Here is a 6,000-nt window from a genome sequence, read left to right as displayed (position 1 = left end):
AGGGGGCAGAGGTGTGCAGCTGAACACAGCGTGCAGATGCAAATCACTGGCTGGAGCCATGCCCCCCCATCTGTCTGTGTGTCCATGGCAGCAGCAGGTGGGGGGCATGGCTCCAGCCCAGAATTCCATGGTACACCTAGACATGCCTTGTGGCACACTGGTTGGGAAAGGCTGCTTTGCCTTGTTCCCCCAACACTCTCCTAGACCCCACTTGTGGACTAGTCTGTGGCCTGTGACCTGGCTAGCTGGCAAGCGGTCTGCAGGCTGCTTGCATTAGGTTGCACCCCAGGAGTGAGAAGACCACACCCCTGGGAGCAGGAAGGGGAGTTGGCTTGGTGCCACAACTACCCCCTGGGCAATACAGTTCAGGGAGTGTAGTTTGTTCATGCAGAACAGAAGGGTGGGGGAAAGGATACTGCATGCTGGGAGCTAGAGGACTTCAACCTGGGTGGCTCATCTAGCATAACTTTAAGTCTCCTAAAGTGTGCTTAAAACTAGTATCAGGTGTTAATGAGCTCCAGGAGCCACCTAAAATTAATGTGTAACAAAGGCCTCCAGACTAACTGGTTCAGAGTTAACCACCCAGGGAACTATAGACCAGCCAGCCTTACCTCTATCCCTATGAAAATCCTTGAAAAAATTATCAAGGAACACATCTGTGGGAGCCCCGCTGGCTAATGTGATGCGGAAGGGTAACCAACATGGGTTTATAGCAGGCGGGTCCTGCCTGACTAACCTAGTTTCTTTTTATGACAAAGCCACCGAATGTTTAGATGCAGAAGTCAAGGTGGATGTTATCTATCTGGACTTCAAGAAGGCCTTTGACACAGTATCCCATACCATCCTTATGAATAAGCTGAAATTTGCCTCGGAAGACTATACGGTAGACTGGGTAGCAAACTGGCTTAAGGGTTGAACTCAGAGAGTGGTGGTGGATGGGTCAGTGTCAACCTGGAAAGATGTGTGCAGTGGTGTCCTGGTCCCAGAACTGAGCCCTGAGGTGCCGTTCAACATCTTCATCAGTGATGTGGATGAAGCAGTGGGAAGCACCCTGTCCAAATTCACAGATGACACAAAAATATGGGGTGAAGCTAACACCCTGGAGAGGAGGAACCAGATCCAGGCTGACCTCAACAGGTCGGGGAAGTGGGCAGAAAGCAACAGGATGGAATTCAATAAGGGCAAGTGCAAGGTGCTACATCTAGAGAGAAAGAACTGCCATCATACCTATAGGCTGGGGGTGACCTTCTCAGCACCATTGAGACAGAAAGAGATCTTGGAGTCACTGTTGACTCCAGGATGAACATGAGTCATCAATGTGATGAAGTAGTCAGCAGAGTCAGTCACACCTTGTCATGCATCCGTAGGTGATTCACGAATAGGTCCAGGGAGGTGATTCTCCCTCTCTGTGCGGCACTGGTCAGGCTGCAGCTGGAGTACTGTGTCCAGTTCTGGATGCCACAGTTCAAGTGGGATGCAGACAACCTGGAGAAGGCCCAAACAAGAGCCACTCGTCTGACTGGAAGCCTGCAGGGAAGGCCCTATGAGGAAAGGCTAAGGGACCTTAACCTCTCCAAGAGAAGGCTGAGAGGGGACCTTGTGGCAGCGTACAAATTCATAAGGGGAGAGCAACATGAAGTAGGTTACAATCTGTTTACCAGTACCAGGGCAGCCCCTGGAACAACCAGGAACAATGGCCATAAGCTACTGGAGAGTAGGTTTAGACTCGACATTAGAAAAAAGTTCTTTACGGTCAGGGTTGCCAGTATCTGGAATGGGCTTCTAAGGGAGGTGGTGCTCACCCCATCCTTGGGGGGTCTTCAAGAGGAGACTGGACAGGCATCTGGCTGGGATCACATGATTCCAGGTTTGGTGACCCTTTTCTTGCCTGCCAGGGGCAGGGGGTTGGACTAGATGGCCCACTGAGGTCCCTTCTGACCCTAGAATCTATAAATCTATCAAGGCAGATAGACTGGAATTACTTTTTGCCTTCTAGACAATGCAATTGAAAATGCACTCCACATTCCATTTGGCTATTAGAGTCTTTTATTGGACCTGGCTAATTGCCAGGAGATGCACAGCTTTTGTTGTTATTTTGAAGTGACTTTAACGTAAGATATACGGCTTATGCAGCTTTTATATGGGTCCCATTATCTTTTGTGCAACTAGTGGAGTTATAAGTAGGAGAAGCTGAAACTGACAAGATAAGGGCCTTCCCAAAGATATTGATGAGGAGTGTTTTGCCATAACATTTCCCAGCTTGTTTTTTTACTTTGTTGGCCAGAAATCAAAAGGGTCTGTAACCGAGAGTTAGGAACAGCATTAATGTACAGGGCACTGACAAATGCAAAAAGGATTGCTTAGTCAAGGCAACTGTTGTTCAAGAGACAGAGGCTTTGTTTAATTTCACTTCCCTTATCAGCCAATTCAACTGAACCACTTTTTAGAAAACTGCAACATATGTACATTCACCAAAGAAAGCAAGAAGCAAAAAAATATAAACAATAAAAGTAATTAATACCATACAGAAGATCAAAGAAAGAAAACATCTAGAGTCAAATCCTGAGGTTATTATTTAGTCTTTTGTTAGGGAAAAAAACCCTTCCATCTAGTCATGACCACTTCTTCCTATAGAACTCCCCAAAATGAGGGTTTTGGCATAAGGAATATGTAGTTTTTTAAAAGAAAGCAGTGTCTCAAGTTAGGCAACTAAATCTATTTTGGAAGCATGGTATTAAAAAAGTTGTACACGGACTTAATTTTGTTCCCAGTAGGAGTTTATGAGCAAAGTCAGGCTGCTACTGAATAGTTTTAAAAAATGTCATTTCACAAACTTCAGTAGCACTGCTCACTTAAAATTTGGCAGGTGCTTAGTAATTTACTGAATAGAACTCCAACAGCCCAGAAAGAAAACAGAGAATTACACTGTGAAATAGAATAAAAACAAAAGCACAGATATTTTGCTTTTTTAAGTTTAAAAAAATGAAATAAACCTTTACAACAAACACCAGCTTGTTTTGAACTAAAATGGAAAATGGGTAAACATTTAAGTGGATCACTTACATTGATCTCCATGCTGCCACAGCTAGACTGCTGCTGATACTTGAGCTAATTAATTCAAAGGTAGGCAGTGATGCCTAACGTAGATACACCTACAGCTTTATTTGTCATGTTGCGCTGAGTATCCAGAAATAAAAGAATCCCACATTAATGTGATGTTTGGGTATACAGAGAAGACAGTTGCATAATATCATGGCTAAAATTAAAACTAAACCTATGTTTAAGTGACCAAGTATCCTAATTGAGGACCACATGCACCAACACTGCTGTCCTTCAGCTGCATGTAGTGCCAGGCTCAGCTGGGAACAGTGGCAGCAACAGTGGTAGAGGGTTGGGTTTCCCTTTCCAGAGTCCATTCCCAATGGGGGCACCCCAGGGTGGGGTGAGTAGGGAGCTAGTGCAGGACAGAGGAATCTACCTGTCACTGCTGCAGTCCCCAGCCTGAGCCTGGCACCCTGTGTAGCTGCATCCTGCAGCCACCCCTCTGTCCGTCAACTCCCATAAGGTGAGGAGGAGTAGTTTTGGGGCTCAGCCAGTGACAGTGGTGCCAGGAGGAAGGCCCCTTCTTCCTGGACCTGCTCCCTGCCTTGCCCCATGTTCTGTCTTCCACAGGCCTGGGGATCCCATGGTCTGAGTGCGACACACTGCATCTCTCTTTACCAAACCCTAGATATACTCATAGTATAGCCTGAACCAATCTAATGAATCAAGTCAGCCCTGGAAAAATTTCACTTGATTATATCAATAGAAGAAGCAGGATATCCTTAACAATTCAGCACCTAATCCTATTTCCACTGCATACAATAGCAAAACACATCACATTGACTTCAATATGACCAGAATGTATCAACCATGGTTGGGGGGGGTATTTGAAAATTGTCATAGCATGTTAGGAAAAATAGATGTGAGATACACGAGTCACACAAGTCAAAGAATGTCCTAAACAGAACATAGGAGAGAGATTGCAACAAAAAGTTTGAGGTCCTGTTTTTCATTATGCCACTGTTAGGTACTGTGCTTTAATCAATAAAATGAACTGAATTTGGAGACCTGACTTATTTTACATCCATATTTCTTGTCTAGGTGATTCCTGGGTGAAAATATTTTAACACACAAGAAAATTTGCTGGAAAATGGAATTCCAGGAAACTAAAATTATTAAAAAATTCAGATCTAATTTGACAAATTTTGGCTGAAAAAATAGGGGGATTTAAATAACGTTACTTTCTGCATTAAATGTTTTTGCATTTCCAAAATAAATGTTTGGACTTTGTTGAAATGGAGTGTCTCACTTTAAAGGTGATGTAAATTTTTGAAGGTTAAACATGGTTAAATAACTTGGGGTGGGGGGAATGAAAACATTTCATTTGATCCAAAATGAAATATTTTAGATGATGCAAAATCATTTTTTTCAGAATGGGTTTCTTCATTTCACTGTTCCCTCCCCACAGATCCTGCCCCAACCAAAAAAAAAATAGATGCAGTTCAGCTTGAACCAGTTTTCAATGTTTAGCTGCTAAACTGGAAAATCTATTGTTGATCCATCTCTACTTGTCTATGCTGTGAAGCTGCAGGGGCAGAGAGAAATGGAAGAAAATATTTTTCTCTAACAAGAAACTGCTTAGATGTCTTTAACACTCTTTGAACCTGAATCTCGTCTCCAAGCTGGGATTAAAACCTTCATAAAATGTATGGCAGCCTAAGAACTAAATCCTGCATAAGGACCCTTCATCCTATTCACTCCTCCAGCACTCTCACCTCTGTGGAAGCAGCATGGAATGATGCCCCCTTACCACTCAAAGGAGTGCTAGGTAAAAGGGAGGCTTATCTAATGTACTGATCTACACAGTATCATTCTGGTCTATTGAGTATGGACTATATCATCTAGATACCTCACTGAAAAATACTTATACTTAAGTCAACAACCATATCACATATGGTTTGAAAGACCACCCTATGGAATCATTCTCCAATTCCTGACCTAGAGGGTGTAACCACCAAAGCTTGTCTTTCCTTGCCACATGTCTCAGGGCAGGATGTTGCTATGAGTCAAAATATGTAAAATCTTGATGTTCTTTGGTGTCTTTTCCTTGAAAGAGTTCCATGTTCCACACAAAGATAATCATCTTCAGATCTGCCATATCCTCAAAGGAATGATCTTTAAGTGGTGAAAGTAAAAGAATAATAAAAATGTGTTGCAGTCTTCTCTCAGAGGGCCTGAAACTCCCTGGCAGATGCAAAAGGCAAGAAAATTTATAGCCACATGGTGTGCTGAAAGCTCTAGCTGAGTATTTTCACAGCTAACCTATGAGTTCATCTCCTCTCCAAACAAAAATGCCGTAATACGTGTATTCAGAAATAATTCAAACAATTAAGACTAACCAAAGCTTCTATTTTGTGATAAAACAACATTCCTTTCACAGCTGTAAATTTTAAAGTCTCTTTAGACATTCTGCTTTACTACAAGAATTATTTCTGTATCTTATGCTTTGCATGCGTTTTTAGATGCAGGAAGACAGAAAAAAAATCTTCCTCCCCTGTTAGATCCATAAGCCCCTTCAATAATTGAGATTTTTGCCGCTTTTTCATCCTCTATTTTCAACAGAAAGATAAAATGATAATCGCCTATGAGAAGGCGGAATGGTTGCAGGGTCACTTACTCTTTCCATGGTGAAGCTGCCAAGATGCTACCATAAAAGAGTTCCTAACACTCTCAGGGAGCAAGAGAAATAGCACACGAGCACTCCTTCTAAATGCACATCATCCCAGAGCAGATGTGCCTGACAGCACAAGAGAGCAACTACAGGTGCAGACAAAAGAGACCATTTTTGCTTGACCTGGCCACAGAAAGCAGTCTGTAGCTGTAACCAAACACAAGTGCACAGCTGCAAACAGTTTCAAAAATGACCGATTGGGTGAAAAGCATGAGGCATCAGATAAA

The sequence above is a fragment of the Crocodylus porosus genome, unplaced genomic scaffold, assembly GCF_001723895.1.
Source record: "Crocodylus porosus isolate Cpor-Errol unplaced genomic scaffold, CroPor_comp1, whole genome shotgun sequence".
Classification (NCBI taxonomy): Eukaryota; Metazoa; Chordata; order Crocodylia; family Crocodylidae; genus Crocodylus; species Crocodylus porosus.
Note: the sequence above shows the minus strand (reverse complement) of the source record.